The sequence below is a fragment of the Callorhinchus milii genome, unplaced genomic scaffold (assembly GCF_018977255.1).
Source record: "Callorhinchus milii isolate IMCB2004 unplaced genomic scaffold, IMCB_Cmil_1.0 Scaffold14, whole genome shotgun sequence".
Taxonomy (NCBI): Eukaryota; Metazoa; Chordata; class Chondrichthyes; order Chimaeriformes; family Callorhinchidae; genus Callorhinchus; species Callorhinchus milii.
The window spans coordinates 1,645,838-1,664,269 of NW_024704755.1; the positions used below are offsets into that span (position 1 = coordinate 1,645,838).

The 18,432-nt window shown below is 44.8% G+C and overlaps 1 long non-coding RNA gene across 1 annotated transcript in view; it reads left to right on the top strand.

Annotated features, from left to right (window-relative positions):
• Nucleotides 1-6,345: 6,345 nt before the first annotated feature.
• The window catches only part of LOC121850129, a 51,966-nt gene continuing 39,879 nt past the window's right edge, over nt 6,346-18,432 (top strand). The window contains exons 1-2 of the long non-coding RNA XR_006085471.1: nt 6,346-6,408; nt 17,203-17,232. This is a non-coding gene — a long non-coding RNA (uncharacterized LOC121850129). The remainder of the gene's footprint in view (nt 6,409-17,202; nt 17,233-18,432) is intronic.

Here is an 18,432-nt window from a genome sequence, read left to right on the forward strand (position 1 = left end):
CAAATGTCTGATTTTGTTCATACTTGTAGTCCTGTAGCATAGTGGTTTACTTAGCAGTAAGTAGGAACTCGGTTGTTAGTCGATTGGCGTATCGCTTTCTGGAGGAAATAATCGCTTCCAAGAAATGATAATAATAATAATAATTTGGTCACTCAATCCACACCTGTTTGTGGGACACTGCTGTGCGCAATTGGCTGCAGAGTTTCGCCCACAAAATACAAAATGACAGTATACTCTGTGAGGCTCTTTAATGCATCTCAACGATGTGATAAGGTGCTGCATCAAATGCAAGGATTATTATTATCCGTATTGCATGCTGCAGTTTGGCATGTGCGATTGGCCTGAATGAGCGACCAGTCAGTCGGTTTTCCTTGTGGAGAGAGAGACGTGGCTAAAAGGAATCACCATTCGCTGCTAAACCATGTTCATCATCATTGTAGTCGTTGTCACTATGAATGCCGAGACAAGTCGTTTAAACCTTTCAAGGATTCTCCTCCATGGCTTCGCCCGAAACCATCTCATTGAAAAGGAACATAGAGACTGAGCAAAGCTATTTATTTTAAATGCTCGTTTAAATTTTCATGAAGCAGGAAGAAAAAGACACAACACAGGAACGATCAAATCCAGTACTTTGTACTTTTTGAAACCATTATGCTCCAGGCCTAATTCCGTTGGTGGGCTGCGGTCACTAATGGCATTGTAGTTACTGGCTAGGGAGATTGGTAGAGAGGAGGGTTTTTTAGTGCTCTACTCCCATGTATATACACAGTTACAGTTACATGTCAACCGTGGTACCTCTCTGATAACACGGTGTGTGCCAGCCAGCTTAGTGCACACCAACCTCGAACACTCCAAACGCAGTGTATTGTCGGAGGCGCTGTTCTTTCGGATGAGACACTAAACCGAGTTCCCGTTTTCGCTTGTTCTGTTGGAGGTTGACGAAACCTACTCAAAAACACAAGGGAGATTCTCGCCCCGATTTCCTGGCTGACAATCCCCCCCACCCCCCCACTAAATTCATCATTCACTTCATAGTTGTTTGTGGTGGGACGTTGCTGTGAGTAAATTGGTTGCCTACAAAACTCCACAGTCACAATATCTTTACAGGACACCCTTGCGAAGTGCTTTGAGATGTCCCTCCCCACGTGAAAGGTTCTGCATCAAATACAAGAATTATTATTATGATTAGTCACATTGCTGATCACATCCATGCAAATAGGTACTGTTTGCCAGCCTATAAATTTAAGACAGGAGAGAGAGCAAGCCATGTCTGCCTGTCCTCCTCGCACAGCACTCGACAGACATAGACAAACATACGAGAAGCTACGTTCATTGAGGGAGGAACTTCACCTGCTTCATTTTGAGAGCGTCCAGGATTTTTTTTGTTGGGGTGGGGGTTGCGCATTCTTCAATACTGTCTTAATTTTTTAAACCTTATTTGTTTCAGCAGTTCTTGGAAGGATTTACAGGAAACGAGCTACAGAATGAAACCTAAACTTTAAAAATATATCAAATTCTGCAACGCTGAGAAAATAAGAGTAAATCGGGGTCTGAGCGGAATTTCTAACCCACCATGTCTAACTCTGGAGAACTCTCCCCTAAGCCCTCCACATTGTCCCATCGTTTCCCGTCTTCAGGTCGTGGCTGTCCTCTTCTACTGTGACTACCTGTGTGAATGGCGCTATATAAATACAAGTTGATGTTGAGAGTGGGGTTGGAACGGGTTGGAGAGATAGGGTGGGGGAAGGGTATCCAAACCATACTGTTCCCAGCCAGGGGGTGGGGGGGGTGAGGGGGGGGGAAGGGGGAAATGTGCCACAGACTTTGGAACACTGGAGGTGGAGTGTGGGGGTGGGCAAACGGTTGACATTGACTGGCTCTGCCTTTGACGAGCACAACACTTGTTTTAGAATAAGGGATCGATGAGCTGTCAGATTTAATGGTCGCGGATTTATTGAAAACAGTTTCTTGCAGATTTAAAACCAGTGGTAAAAAAAAAGCCATAATTTCAGCATATCTTGCACTTACATCATCCCAATAAACTATTATTTTCCTTTTAAAGAATCGAGGCAACTTGAATGTTTATCTTTGGCTCGAGCCCGGCCTATTGTTGTGACAGATATGGATTGCCTGAAATATTTTAACCACAACCTCAAATTTTCAATTGATAGACAATAAGAGATTTCTCATGATATAAGCTCTCCTGTCACCCTCAGACCAAACTCAGCCCCAAGAAAGATTCGATGCGATTTGCTTGGCCAGTGATTTAATAATAATAATCCTTGCATTTGATATAGAACTTTATGTCGTTGAGACATCTCAAAGCACTTCACAAGGATATACTCTAAAATGGATTGACTGTTTTGTGGGCAAACGTGGCAGCCAATTGCGCACAGCAGTGTCCCACAAACAGTTATAGATTGAGTGACCACATTTTTTTTTTTCTTCGAAGGATTATTGCCCCCAGAACACAATCGCATAATGGATGGGTAAGATTATGGAAAACAATTAAGTCTTAATTCAGAAGATGCTTCTTTTTAAGACCAGCAGCTTCCAAACAGATAATAATAATAATAATCCTTGCATTTGATATAGCGCCTTATCACGTCTTCGAGACATCTCAAAGCGCTTCACAGAATATACTGTAAAGGGAAGTGACTGTATATTTTGTGGGCGAAACAAAGACTGAATTGAAGTATTTTCCACATGTGGACCCCATCTTTAACATTGAGACAAAACAGCCATTTAAGAAGATCGCTCTTGAAAGAGCCAGCACAGACCACGAGAGACCAAATGGTCTGTCTTCTGCACTATAAATGTCTGTGGCCCTACAAGTTAGATGAGCTGGAATTTTGGCTGACGGATCAGCAACCGTTTTTTTATCAGGAATTCAGGAATTGGACGCTAGCTTCTAACTTGAATCCAGCAACATAAATAGTGCTTTTTTTTAAATTTTGATTGCCTTCAAATTAACTTAATCCGCCCCAGGCACTTACATTTGATTTTTTAATCTGAATCATTAATCAACAACTCCAACACAGGCAGGAATATAGACGTGACTAAAACAGCCTGAGGCGAAATTTGGTAACACATCTGCAATCAATTTTTTTTACACTGTAATTACTCATCCTAGGTGCTAACAACAATCATGTTCTATTCTGCAAACTACCTTCAACGCTTAGGACCAAATACCTATTATCCGGCAGTTAAGTGGTTTGATCATTGTTAATGAATAAAGATGAAGGAATCAAAAATCTCTTTCAGGGAAGGAAGAGGGAATATCTGATCGCTTCAGTGCTGGAGAGTAGCACAACCAGCCAAGCTAGGACAGTCATATCATAAACGTCAACCATGATTGACATTTAACACATAGACTTCTCTCCTCCAGGTCACCAGCCTGGCTCGGTTAGTTGCACCTTTGCCTCTCAGTCAAAAGGTTGTGGCCACCCCCACAAGCAACCCTCCCCCACCCCGCCCCCCCGCATCTGGAACTTTGAACTTGCATAGCTTAGAATAAATTAACCTTCCAATTTAGAGCTGCACCGTCACAGATGCCGTCTTTTGGATGGGAAGGTATTTCGCAGGGGAAGAGAGGAGCCTTTCAGTCAATGTGAAAGAAGAGAAGCCATCTGACAGCTTGGGTTTGTGAGGGCCATGACTGCCCTTTGCATTCCAGGAAAGATGCCCCAGACCTCAGAACACAGACGAAGGCTGGCTGGCTGGCTGACGGAAGCTCGTATTTGGTTGCTGTGGGCAGGAAATGGTTGTACTGTGCCCTGTCAATTTCACCTCGACCCCTTGGGTGGTGGCTTATCTCGCAGGCTGTCACTCCATTCTCACTGCCCCCACCTCAGATCGAAAGTCACGCAGATAACCCTCCCCCTCCTTCGCTCGCTGTGCCCTTTGGAAGGTTAACTCACATAGGGCCATCTTTCAGTTGATCTGTGTGTCAGCTCAGATCTGCCTTCACAGCTCAGCTTCACGTGAACCCTCACTCAGTTTAACAGTACAGTACTCCATCTCACACCAGCCTGTTTCAAACAGTCCCTTCTCCACGGGTAGCAAACCAACCTCCTCTCTTTTGGATCACGACTGAAGACCTTTCTCTTCGACTGTGCTTAAAGTCACATCCTCTATCCCTCCCCCCAGCTCGGCATCAGGCTCCACCACTGTTAAGCGCTCTGAGACACTGCCCCATGGGAAACGACGCAAATAGTTGTTGTTTTTGTTAAATAAGGTTCACTGAGCCATACAAATCTGGAGGAGGCCAAAAAACTAATTGTGTTAGTTTGAGTGTTTGCTGCTCCAATCTATCCTAATTCCTTGGGCTTTCCCTTTACCCTACCTAAAATATCTCTCTTTTAAGAAACTACAGAAAAATAGCTTCAAAGTTAAAAAGACTGAATTGAACAACTTCCCAAATTCCGCATGCTTTGAAAACTCTGCGTAAATAGAGTAAATCTAGACCTGGGTGCAATTTCTCTATGAAATCTCTGTTTAGTCTACAAAGATGACTTTTAGTGGTAAATTGGTAAAAGTGTGTTCGATATTTAAGATTACAGAGAAAGAAAAGTTAATCGCATTTCTTTTCTAAATGATTTGAATAACTGAACTCTTGTTATCTGATTTGAACGCTGCGCTGTTTTTCAACGCTCGGCTATTTATATCTGTTTTTTAATGTCTATGAACTTGAGAAATAATCTGGTTCTACCATCAGTTCACTTTCTATTGCAATGCCCTTTTATGTGTCACATCTCCAGCGTCAATGGCAAAATAAAGTAGGCGTGAGGAGCATAAGAGTACAAATGAGTCCTTCCCCTCCCACTTTACTCTTCCTCCTCCTCCCCCCACCCCCCGCCAACAAAATAAATCCTCACATTTGATATAACGCATTTCACACTGAGAGGATGTCTCAAATTCCCTCGCAGGACTTTTACTGTAAAGTGTAGTGACTGTGTATTTTTGTAGGTGGACGCGGCAGCCATTTTGCGCACAGCGACGTCCCGCAAACAACCGTGAAGTGAGTGAGCAATTTTATCGGGGGGTGGGGGGCGGGGGTTGAATTATCGGCCAGGACACTGGGAGAGAGAGGGAAACTCCCTTCTCTAAGAGCATAGGTTGGATTTATAATGGTGTTTATTTTATTGCAAATGCAGGGTGATGGGAATTTTGGCTGAAGGATGGACAGTAGTGAATCAAAGCCACCCAATAAAGCAGCCTTCACACCAACCAGAACTTGGGACTTCTGTGTTCATGGATAGAGCTAGCTTACAGGATGGGAGGGTTGGGGGTTGGTTGGAGGGCTGCCCTTTGATAGGTTCATAGGATTTACTGTAAAGTGTAGTGACTGTGTGTTTTGTGGGCAAACACGGCAGCCAATTTGCGTACCCCCAAATCACAAACCATGAAGTGAATGATCATTTTTGTTTGGGGGTTTGTTGGTCAGGAGACTAGAAGAAATACCCTTCTCTTTTTAAACAGCGCCATGGGATCTTTAACGTCCACCTGAACAGGCACAGACTGGGAACTCGGTTTAACGTCTCATCCAAAGGACGGCACCTCCGACAATGCAGTGCTCCCCCCAGCACTGCACAGGAGTGTCAGCCTGGACTGTGTGGGTTCACAGACCCACAACCTTCTGACTCAGAGGCGAGAGTGCTACCAACTGAGCCAGGCTGACAACCATTCCCTGGTACAGAGGGTAGGTAATACTCACAACCATGGCGAGTTAGTCACTAATATTGGAGCAAGCAACACCACCCTCCTTCACCCCATGCCCCCTCATTACCCCCTGCAGTTGGGTAAGGGGGCAATTGGCCTAACCAGCAGTTGGCATGTTGGTTAGGCCAATTGCCCCCTCGAGATCGCAGGGAGAAATGTGCTCCTTATCAACACGCATCCTCTCACTCATAGCACATCAACCATCAAGCTCTCAGCCCCAGTAGTATACTGTATGAATATCCAATACTACGGAACGGTAGATTGTGGGAATTCATTCAGAGAGAGAGAGAGAGAGAGAGAGAGAGAAAGAAAGAGAAAATTCCATCAAAAGCTGAGATCGGCTCGTGTTTTCAATTGGAACCATCCAAAGTTTCTCTGAAAATAAGAAACGCCCAAAGCAAAAAAAAATCAACCAAACAAACAAACTCGCAAAGGGGAGAAAACCCCCCCCAAAAATCCACAATATTTATAATAATGATTATTAATCGTTGAAAAAAACAGATCTGTAGCCTAAAATGGGCAATTAAGAGCTCAAAGCCACCCATTATAATGGGGGCACATACAGGTATGTGTGACATCAGCACTTTTGTTGCTAACAGTGCCTGTTTTGTGCATTAACAGGGAGCTTTGACGATCTCTCCTGGGACTGATTCCCCAGGCACACCCCAAAATCAGCGGCAAGTCCAGGTAACCTATGCTTTCCCTGCATGTTCTCTCAGCTAACGTTGATATTGGGACTCTCTCTACTCTCTCTCTCTGTCTCTCTCACTCTCATGATGAACTGGATGGTGTGGTCTGCTCTGGGCACTGGCTTGCACCTTCCCCACTCTTTGCTTTTGCCATTTTGGCAAAACAAACACTGGGTTAGGGGATGGACGCCAGGAGCTCAGTGTCCACTCACACCCTGGAGTTCAGCATCACCACCAACCACTGGTTTTGTTTTCTCTGTTGTGTCACTTGTAAAGAGGTCTGATTGAGTGTGGACGAGCCAATCTTTCAGCGCCTTTGACGGTTGAGGGTGTGAAATAGTGTTAAGAGCAATGACTGTGGTATTCGAGTGGTCATTCCCAACATGGAAACTTCCTATTCTCTGCCAAGTGGCTCGGGGTAGAGGAATAGGAAGGGGGAGAAAAACTAAGTAACTTAATGAAAAACTATCAGCCCAGTTCATCATGCAGACCAGTGGAGAGTAAGTAGTCAATGGAAGAGAAATTCCAGCGGGGTCTAGATTGACAGAATTTACAGGAAATTATCCTCAAAATTATGACTGCCTTTAAGAATTTGCCGAATTGTGGACTTTCTGAAACTCTAAGAAAATAGAGCAAGCCTAGAGACGGTTGACCAAAACAAATTACTTTCTCCTCAGTTTTTATTTCCCACGGTTGCCCTTGGCTGCAGTGGTTGCTTGATGTCACACAAGAAAAGAAGTGCATTGCTTGTTACAAACTCCCTTTATTCGTCTCAATTCTAACACTTTTGTCTGTACTTTGAGATTGATGCACCACAGAGATGCGAAGGGTGACACCTCTGGATATATTATGCAGATAAGCGCCAGATAATAAAAAATAATATTGATCCTTACATTTGATATAGCGCCTTTCAATGTCAGGATGACGTCTCAAAGCGCCTCAAACGTAAAGTGTAGTGACTGTGTGTTTGGCCAGTGCACGTGGGCAGCCAATTTGGGTCAATACTCCGTATAGGAAATAAAAAAAAATGAGAGGCACACGGACTTCATGGCTGGAAAGTACTTGCCAAGGGGAAGGTTGAAAGTGATTTGGACGTGTTAGCTGCCTTGTTGCTCACCACCTCCAAACAGTGCAAGGCAGCAAAAGCCAAGGCAAACAGCAGCCCAGGCTGCACTTATCAAATGGGTTGAGTTCAGATCGCTGCTAGGAGTCATATCCAGGATGTGCTTGTTTAAGACGCTGTCATTGGGTATGTTGGGAGGCTGAGATCAAATTGGTTACGAAGCTGCATTTATTTTTTCAATCTCTGCCTCTTGTGAAGTTATAGCGTTAAACACATGAAACGAACTACAACGGGTATACTGAGATAAAAGAAGTACAGTACCTAAGGCTAGTGACTGGAGCTAGCAGATCTTGTATTAGAAAGACACCTCGATGGAAGCCAGGGCCTGAGATAAAAGGAGCACGTTCCAGGCACTTTTGAAATGCAGCCTGACCCTTTTCAGTGAGACTCCTCAAACTTGTTTCAAGGTCAAGTCGTGTGAGTTCAGAGGGTCTGTAACCCACCTTGCTCCTCCGATCTCGAGCACGTTCCTCATTGACACACACAAGGAAGCAGTCAGCAGAAGTTAAACAACTGTCTCTCATAAACTTGCGCTTAAACTTAATAGAAGATGACTCCACGTTTCCCCCCCCCACCCCCCTTTGAATTCCTCTAAATCCCTTCGACCCAGCTCTGCTTTCTTTTCTTTGCAAAAGAAAATAATAATAATAATAATGATAAAACCGAGAAGAAGTTCCCACTTTATTCAGGCACTGATGTTAACCAAACCACTCCATTGATGCAGAAAGCGTACGGGTCCACCGTCTGAATCCATGACGTTTAATTAACGGGATTGAATTAATTAGCTTCACTCAAACCCCGCAAAAAAAAAAAAAAAATCGAACGCCATCCGTGCAGCTGTCATGCAACGCACGTCCTGTTATCATACGGCAAAGGATCTGCCTGACTTTCTCTGCCGATGCTCTGATGTACCACAGAACCACAGGGTCGGGTCGAATATCACATCCTCAACAGCACCACCACTCCAGGCAACCTCACTCCGTAAAATCAAAGAACACTGCGGCACAGAAGGAAGCCACTTGACTCATCGTGCCAGCTGTCTGATTCAATAGAAAAAAAATCCCACTTGATTTATTAAAAGCTAACAGCTCGAAATGGTGCATTGCGAGAGTGATTCATGGTGAATAACAAGAGTGATTCAGTGTGAGTTACAACCGCAACAACTTATAGTGTATACGTATAGCGCCCTTCAAGCAGGGTAGCGTCTCAGAGCGCTTGCAGCAAATACCTATGACAATAATAATAATGATCCTTGCATATGATACGGGGCCTTTCACATTGGGAGGACGTCTTAAAGAGATTCATGGCATGTACTACCAAGTGGGGTGACTGTGTGTTTTGTAGGCAAACGCAGCAGCCAAATGGCACACAGCAGTGTTTCACAGACAGCCATGAAGTCAGTGACCAATTCTGTTCAATAAAGGAGGAGGGAATGAGCGCTCAGTGAACGATGTTCTGAGCTGCGGAGGGATTTGGCGATTGATAGAGCGATGGCTCCAATCCATCAAGCCACCGACCCCAAGGCCAGGGATGGGATCTCCGCAACACAATGTTGCTTTATATTTGCAAAGTTTGTTCCCAAAATACCGCAAATTAAACACACTGGAATAACTGTATGACTTGGCTTCGCAGTAATCTAATCGGAGCTGTCAGGGAGCATCAGATTGGTGAGAGCAAAGCTCAAGCAGTTTCTGTACGTTATCCGACCCCCCCCCCCACCCCCCACCCCACCCCACACACACACACACGCACACTGACCCCCTCATCAACCTCCCCCCCCCCACATACACACCTCACCCCCATCCAGATTAGATGACATTCAATTCCGAATGGCTTTGATAGGGTAACCAGGGTGACCCCACTATGTTCTTTGATAATAACAATCCTTGCGTTTGCTGTAGCGCCTTATCATGTCACTGAGACGTCTCAAAGCGCTTCACAGGATATATCGTAAAGTGGATCGACTGTGTGTTTTGGTGATCAAGTCAGGAACAAAAGGGCCATGAATTCAGGATTTCAGTGAAATTCAGCTAATTGAATATCGGAGAATTGAATAGTTTGGTTTATTGAATAGAACTTAGAGTTTCGGGAGATGAATCTCCTCTTACCTTTAGTTTGGTTATATGAATAGTGTGGTTTATTGAATAGTTTTCACTGTTAAATTGCGTGTACAATTCATAGAATTTCACCGTATCGCCAGAGAATAAAAGAGGAGAGCAGAGATCAGTAGATTTTTTTTATACACACATACAAATGGAAGGTAGTTAGAATATGAGGTGGCTGTTAAGAAATGGTTGCATTGAGTCAAGCCCATTACATTGATGTCCACACCAAGCAAAAATCCATTAGAATGGGGGTAAGAGCAGGGGAAAGGGGTTTGAGTCGATAGGCCAAGGTCTGAAATTCTACTTTGACTTATAGTCAGTAAAGGCCGTGTTGACTTCAGTATTAAGACTGTGCAAAATTTTAGTGTTATTGGTTAAAACTAGGTGGGATTACCAGCCTCCAGTGGGGGAGTTTGCACTTAACCAATAATAGTAATAATCTTTGCATTTGATACAGCACCTTGTCTCGTTTGGAGGACAACAACAACAACAAAATACATTTATATAGTGCCTTTCACATCGAGAAGACGTCTCAAAGCGCTTCACAGGATACACTGTAAAGTGACCTGTCTTTGGGGATTTTGTGGGCTGTGTTTGAACGGCTTCCTCTGCTATTATAAACACCGGGTGATTCATTAATACCCTTAACATTATCAGAGCTGGCTGGCAATTCAGGCCATGTACATAAGATTGCAATCACAATCTGTTACAGCCATCAACCTTTGAGTTTTGCATAAACAAGATTGAGCGAGCAGCACAAACCGTCCATATGACATCATGTGCACATTAACAGATGCACTGTTCAGGGCACCGCTCATTCCCTCTAAAGGCGAGGGGTGCCTCACACAGTCAGCTCCATGTGTTATTGAACACCCGTGTCGCTGTGCCAGACAAGACAAGTCACTGCATTGACTGCTCATAACCTGACAAAACAAGCCTTTCACTTCCTTTCTCTGCTAACCCTTCCCAGGGCATGAAGAAAAACTGGCTTCACGCAGACACATAGGAGAGAGCCCGATAGCCACATTCATTGGGACCAACCCCATTGTGGGTATGAAAACAGTGCAGATATCTGGTCACTGTGTGTGTGTGTGTGTGTGTGTGTGCGCGTGTGTAGGTGTCTCGGTCTCGCTCCACCCTCTCTAACTCTGTAAATGTGTCTCTGTCTCTTTCATCCCTCTCTCTATCTCTCCAATTCAGTGTCTCTCTCTCTGTCTCTCTACCTTTCTAACTCCCCAAATGTTTTTCTCTCTCCTCATCTCTCCAGCTGTGCGTGTGTGTGTGTGTGTGTACCTCTGTCTGTTTGTGTGGGACTGTGTGTGTATTTATCTGAATCAGATCTCTTCACCTCGCACTGCTTGAGTAAAATTAGGAACCTGTTTACCTTGCAGACAATTAAACATTGCAGCACAACTTTATTTCTGCATCTGAGCCCAATGTAAGTGGACAAGCACTGCCCACCCCAACCCCACCCCGACCCCCAGCACTGCCCACCCCCCTGACACCCAGCATTGCCCACCGCCAGCACTGCCCAGGAGCATCAGCCTAGACTTTGAGCTCAAAGTCCTGACATGGGGCTTGAATCCACGACCTTCTGATGGCTACCTCTGAACTAGATGACAGTTTTTATAGCCACTTCATTAGTGAGCTACTGACAATCTGGCGCTGTGATAGGTGGGGAGGCTTCATTAACTGAATGGACTTTACTGACTAATATGGGACTGTAACTGCAGAGTAACATCATGATGAGGAATTTTATTGGAGTTGCAAGGCCACAAGTTAGAAGGGAATGACAGAGCGCATTTGGGTTTGCATTATGGACAAGGTTAAGGGAAGCTTAGTTCTGAGAAGCAGAGCTGTGAGTGAGACGTGAACCCAATGCAATGAACCATGTGCAATGAATCATTTGAACCTTGCCATCACTCCCGTGCACGCCTTGTTTATAAAAGCGGTCTAAAATGCGATGCGTGCAAGCTGGATTTGTTGCGTTAACCTAGCAGGTGAATATTGCATTTCAGATTCCCCCACCCCCTCTGATATATTAATCCTTGCATTTGTTGCAGCATCTTTCACGTCAGGAGGAGGACGCTTCAGAGCGCTTTGCAGGGTAAAGTGTAGTGACTGTGTACTTTGGCAGGCAAGGAACATCACATTAATGTGATTATTGTGTTACTGGTGGCACTGACAATGCATTTTGTGTTCTCAATAATAATAATGATTGTATTTGATACAGCACCCTATCAAGTCATCAATACACCTCAAAGTGCTTCAAAGGATATACTATAGAGTATTGACTGTGTATTTTGTTTATTTTGTCATGAACCCACATTACCTGGCTCAGTGGGTAGCACTCTCACCTCAGAGTCAGATGGTTGTGGGTTCAAATTCCACGTCAAACTCAAGGACGGCAGCTCCAATGGCATTGTCGGAGATGCCGTCCTTTGGATGAGACATTAAATCGAGGTCCTGTCTGTCTGTTCACGTGGATGATAAAGATCCCATAGCACGATTCAAAAAAGGGAAGGGAGTTTCTCCAGATGTCCTGGTCAACAAGCCGCCATGTTCATGAACGTCTCAATGATATGATATATGCCAACGCAAACAACTGCCGATGGCCTTTGCCGAAGAAAAAAAACAAGTCACTACACTTTACAGTGTTCCTTTGTAAAGCACTTTGGGCTTTGCAATGTGGCGAGGCCCTGTGAAAATGCCAGTTCAGTCATTAATTGAAGTTAAACAATAATAATCCTTACATTTGATACAGCACCTTATCCCATCGTCGAGACGTCTCATAGCGCTTCGCAGAACATACTGTCAAGTATAGTGACTGTGTAATTTGTGAGCGAAACGAAAGCGAACATCAAAATGAGGCACGTTGCTCCTTTAAGGTGGTTCCTGCAGATCCTTAAACGCAACGTCCTTCCGGTCACCTTGATTGAGCCATTGCTCGTCTGGAGCAGATCGGCGTGTGTCTGACTAGACAGTATTTTAAACGTAAATAAATAGGGACGGCATTGAACTGTAAACCATCTGCCTCCCGATTGGGGAAGGGGCGTGGTGGATGGGTGGTGGGGCGGGGGGATGGAACTAAACAAGATATGAAATGAACACTTTAGTCTCACTGTCACCTCTCCTCTCCTCCCCCCCCCCACCCCCCCCCCCCCACACACACACACACACGCGCGGTCTGCAAACCGGTCCGTTCGTCCGTCCACCTGATTTTTATGTGCGATGCAGATTTTTGGGACAGGAAACAAATATGCTCTGATATCATAGGGTTTTGTTACACTTCAATAGTACAAAGGCCTTTGTGTTCCAACTCCTCTACAGAGTGAGCTCCTCGCCGACTATGGCTTGACCTTGGTACTCTGGCCCGCGTCCTTCGGCAGCAAATTCAATTGCAAATAAATAAATGAATAAACAAACAAACAAACAAACAGTGTGGACCATCCCGGAAACCATCACTCGCTCACCCCCGTCTCAAGACGCTAACCTACGTGGAGGGCGCTGTTGTTGTGTTGTTTTTTAACCGCGCTTTCAGGCATCCTCTGAACCACTAGGGTTTTTGGCTAAACCGAGGCAGGTTTATTAGCAAAGTCCATCCCTGCCCACAGCCCACCCTTAACCTATTGTAACTACGTACATGTGTTTTTATAGTGCCTTATCACATCAAAACACCTCAAAGAGTTTTTGCCTGAATGATTGTTGTGTGATGACTGCTTCTTTTGTGAAAGAATGTGGCAGCCATTTTGCACATGGGAACCCCACATAAAGAGCCATGAGGTGAATGACCAATTTAGTTGGAGGATTGTTGACCAGGGCACCAGGAGAACCCACTCTCCTTCCATGTCCCAAACCCAACGTGAGATCTTTAATGTCCACCTAAAGAGGCAGATGGTGTTTAAGAACTGATAAAACTACTCACTCAAAAAGAGAAGGGAGTCCCTCCCAATCTCCTGGCCAACAGTCCTGCAGGTAAATTAGCCATTCACCTTGTGGCTGTTTGCGGGACCTCTCTGTGATCAAAATGGCTGCCACGTTGGCCTACATAAATCGATCATTATAGGAAAGTGCTTTTTCAGAGCGATGAGGGGCTGTAAAAAAATGCAAGTTCTTCCTTTCTAATGCAGAGCGCTGTGACTGAGCGGAGCCTGGATCGGAAAGGCTTTGGCAAACGAACAAGCTGCTCCAAACTTAGAAATTCTAGACGCAAATCAGTCTTTGATCGTCTGCCCGTTCCATAGAAACTTCCTGCCTGCTTGTAAATCACATTCCCACCTCGCAGAGAGCACTGCTTTCCCAGCTCGGATGCCTCCCGCTGGGAAAGAACCTGATCCGTGCTCTTTCCTATGTGGCTGCTCGCTCACGGTTAGACCTGTAACTGATAGCCAGAGAGCACTACCCTGTTCAATGCGGAGACCCCAAAATGGCAGGTCACGAAACACAGTTACAACATCTCTTTACAATTACCAACTGATGGCGAGGCAAGTATTTACACTATTATTATTTGGAGTCCCGTTGCGTTGTGGTTAGCGTGCTCGCCTCTCAAGTGAAAAGACGTGGGTTCAATTCCCGGGCAAGGCCAAACCTTAGGCAAGTTTCCTTACTCCGCACGCCTCTGGTTACCTAGCAGTAAGTAGGAACCCGTTTTTTAGTTGATTGGCGAATCACTTTCCCGGGGTAATAATCTCTTCAAAAAAAATTGGTCACTCAATCCATGGCTGTTTGTGGGAGACTGCTGTGTGCTATTGGTTGCAGCATTTTGCCCAAAATACACAGTCACTACACTTGATAGTATATTCTGTGAAGCGCTTTGAGACGTCTCATCAATGTGATAAGGCACTGTACCAAATGCAAGGTTTACTATTATCTGTGACGACGTGTCCTCTTCCGAATGGACAAACCGTTAGATTTCACATCAACGCTTCCATCTTATTCCCTGTCTCAGAGAGCCCACAACATCTTCAAACACCGCATGTGAGCTAACTGACAGTCATTCGAAATGACAGAGTAAATTATTCCAATTGCACACATCGGCAGACGTAATGATGATGGCTTTATTTGGCTGCGGAGCAGATGAGTTCGCTGAAACTGACACTTTCGATTAAAGAGAATTGTCATCAGGTGCGGGAGGATCTTGGCAATAAATGGAATAGATACTCGCAGGTCGCCATTGAATTTTCTCAGCAGGTGAACTTTTAGGAGCTTCGACGGACTATAAATTATTCGAAGGTGAAGATTGAATCATTTAAATCAACAGCGCTCCCCACTAATGCTGTCATTGCAGACAATTAAAGGCAAAATACAGGGTTTTAAATGTTGGAACATTGCGTTCAGCTAAAATGAATGTTGCGCCACGTCTTACCGCTAATTCCTCACAAATGCACTCAGACCGTGCTCGCTTTTTAAGCTCTTCAATTTCTTTGGAAGAGAACTGGGTTCGAGTCTAGCCCAGAGGGCACGGGCTGAAAAAAGATTTAGGACGTAAAAGACTCCCTTAACGCAGTGTTGGGTTAGCTCACTGTCCTCTCTGTTCATCTCTGGGATTTGGGTTTGAATCCAGGACCCCTTTGAACTGATTGGATGAAAGCCTCATCAATCTATTTGTTGTCTGTAAAGGGGTTCATCTACAGTGAGTTAAGAGACAGTTTCAGTTAATCGGAGAATTGACCCAATGCTCAAAAACTGTCCTTAATTCAGCACCAGAGACCCAAGGAAATGCCACCCAGTCTGAGCCCTACGACTTCACAGTATAATAATAATAATCTTTGCATTTCATATAGCGCCTTACCACGTCATCGAGACGTCTCAAAGCGCTTCACAGACTATATTGTAAAGTGATTGATTGTGTATTTTGTGGGTGAAACGCGACAGGCAATTGTACCACATGGTTAGCAAAACCCAGCATGTTAGACTCCAGTGGATTCTGGAAGGTTTCCTTCAACTTTCTATCTTTACAGCCTGCCACCCCCCACCCCCCCCCAATATATCAGTCAGAGTTCTCAGCTTAAGTTTGGAACCTCAGCTGCCAATAGCAGCCGATAAACTAGGAGCTAAGAGTTCTCATAAGGACATCGATGAGATCATGTCCCTTAGCTCCTCCGGCCAGTTCCTCATTTCTGCCACAGTTAGTTCCTCACAGCAACACGCTCCTCATTGACGTTCTGTAATTCCTGAACCTATTTATACAACAACAGAAGCACCCGACACAGACTGGAGCAAAGCTGTAGGCCAGAGTGTTTGGCATTGACCTCAGTTATTGCTGGGAACATAGATATATTTTTCACAGAGAGAGAGAGAGAGAGAGAGAAAGAGAGAGAGGCCATTCGGCTCTGCCTGCATGTGTTACCGCTGTCCTTTTTCTCTAAGTCATCTTTTTTCATGAATCCCATTTCCATCTCTCGGCGAATGGTTAATATCTGCAACAGTTTAGCCAGGCATAAAGGACAAATTAACCCAGTTAAAATCAGCTAGTTAGAGGATCTGGCTTCCCAGAACAGCTGGTCTGTCAACCTTCTTTGGGGGGGCACGACATGATATTGTGCATGCCGGGAGAGATCCAGGACTTTTCAACAGGTCTATCAAGAGAGTTTCAAAGCACAGCCTAAAAATGAATAGGGTGGGGATAGAGTTGGAGGATGGAGGAGGAAGTGTGAGAAGGAGATAACACACACACACACTTCTGTACAGCGCCGTGTCAGGGAAACATTCACAAGGGAAGGTGGTGCACTAATTAAATTCTGTCTCTGAGGCATTAACAACAAAACCAGGCATTAAATGCTCGGGGAACACAGCCTGGGGACTCATCAATGCTGGAGATGTGCTGAAATCATTTACATTACAAGACATACATTTAAATGTCACAATCCTATACATTCCTCGACAGTTGGGCTCCCTGTAATTTCCTCTTACATGACTGTTTTGTGTGTCTCGATTATACAATTTACAACTCATATTAAACCCTGTCATTTTTTCAGCGTCGTTGTTACATTGGTATTCACACAAAGAGAATTTACATACCACAGCAGCACTAAAGAGTTGATGTGTATTTAGTCCCATTAGACGAGTTATTACCCACTTCTTTCCTTCCTCACCAGCTTCCCCACTCACCAATCACTGGCTCAGTGATCCACTTTTGCCTCTAAGCCTCCTCTGTTCCGTACCAGGACATTGGGATGAGTGGAGGAGTGGAGGGCAGTGAATAAGTCATCTCCTTTTCCATCCTTCTCTGACTAGGATGTGTCTGGCTTCAACTTGACACTTCCTTCTGCCACTGTCGGACAACCTGACTGAGATAAGACACACATTACATGTTGGCATCCTTATGCCCCATCCACCGACCCTGACCAACCCCTCTTGTCATGCATTGGCCCCCAACTTGCCAGGCCAATGCCCACACAAAGAGCTGCCAATTTGTGATCCACTTTCTGAAGGTTTGAAATTATGAATCATGTAATGTTTTTCTGTCTGAAACGAAATTGGGGGTCTGTGTGAAATGTTTAGACGTGCTGAGGGTTTTATTTGCTGGAGAGTTATATGTGGGACTTTTCTTTTCTTTTTACAGAAGGTTGGCCTGCTCCAATCTCTCTAACAGGTAAGGACCTAGTGAGAGAGTTAGAGAGGGTGACATCTGTCAGTGGGGTGAGATGGTGGTTGTGTGTTTGTGTGCTGGACGAATCATTGCCAGGGTTTGCTTAAATGGATTGGGTGGTGTGTGTGTGTGTGTGTGTGTGCGTGTGTGTGTGGGCGTATGTGTGTGTGTGCATTTCTACACGTATTTGTGTTTGTGTGTATTTAAGACTGATTTGTGTATTTAAGACCCAATGTAAAAGCTTTAGCCAACGGTGCTTAGCCTGGCTCAATATTCGCCAATCCCAAACACGCTTGAGACACGCACGCATACACGCACACGCAGGCAATCTTCCGATCTCGTGTGCGTGTGTGTTTCGGGCTGGTGATAATGGAGCCAAGTTACACGCCATTGGGGTTCGTGTTTTAAACGCGGTGCCACCTAAGCTGCCAACACGCTCCTTTTCATGTTGGGACCCATTGATGTGATATGAAGCGTTATCGTCAGAGAATTACATGCCTCTTCTATTGGTGCTGGCACTATTCTTCACCGACAGAAGAAAACTGGTCCCATCAAGGTTATGTTTATGTGAGGCTTATTTTTATGCAAAGGTTATTCTCTTTAAATGGCTGTATTTGCACTGTGTACTGTGTTTGGAATCCTGGGGAGCAAGGAACCCTGTAAATGGATAGAAAGATGTGACCTTATTTACCTGGTGGGGTGTTCACTGTGCTTTCTGTGGAGCTTTCTGTGATGTCTTGACTGAATCCAACCCTCAGTAATCTCACAAATCACTCTGGACAGAGCATTGGCGCTGGGCGAATCTGCTTCAGTCCAGATCACCACCTTTGGTTCGGCAAACCCCAAATAATAAATAATAAATAATAATATATGCACTATTATAACAAAAGCACTTCACAGGATATACTGTAAAGCGCAGTGATTATGTATTTTGTAGGTGAACACAGCAGCCAATTTGCTCACAGCAACAGCCCGCAAACAGCCATGAAGTGAGTGACTGATTTTATTTGGGAGATTTTTGGCCAAGGCCCCGGGAGAGAGAATCTCCCTTCTCTTTTCGAATAGCGCCGCAGAATCTTTAATCTGTTTGGCCCGCCCAAACAGGTAGACAGGACCTTGGTTTAATGTCTCATCTGAAGAATGACACCTTTGACAATGCAATGCTCCCACCCAGCACTGGGCTGGATTGTCAGCCTAGACAAA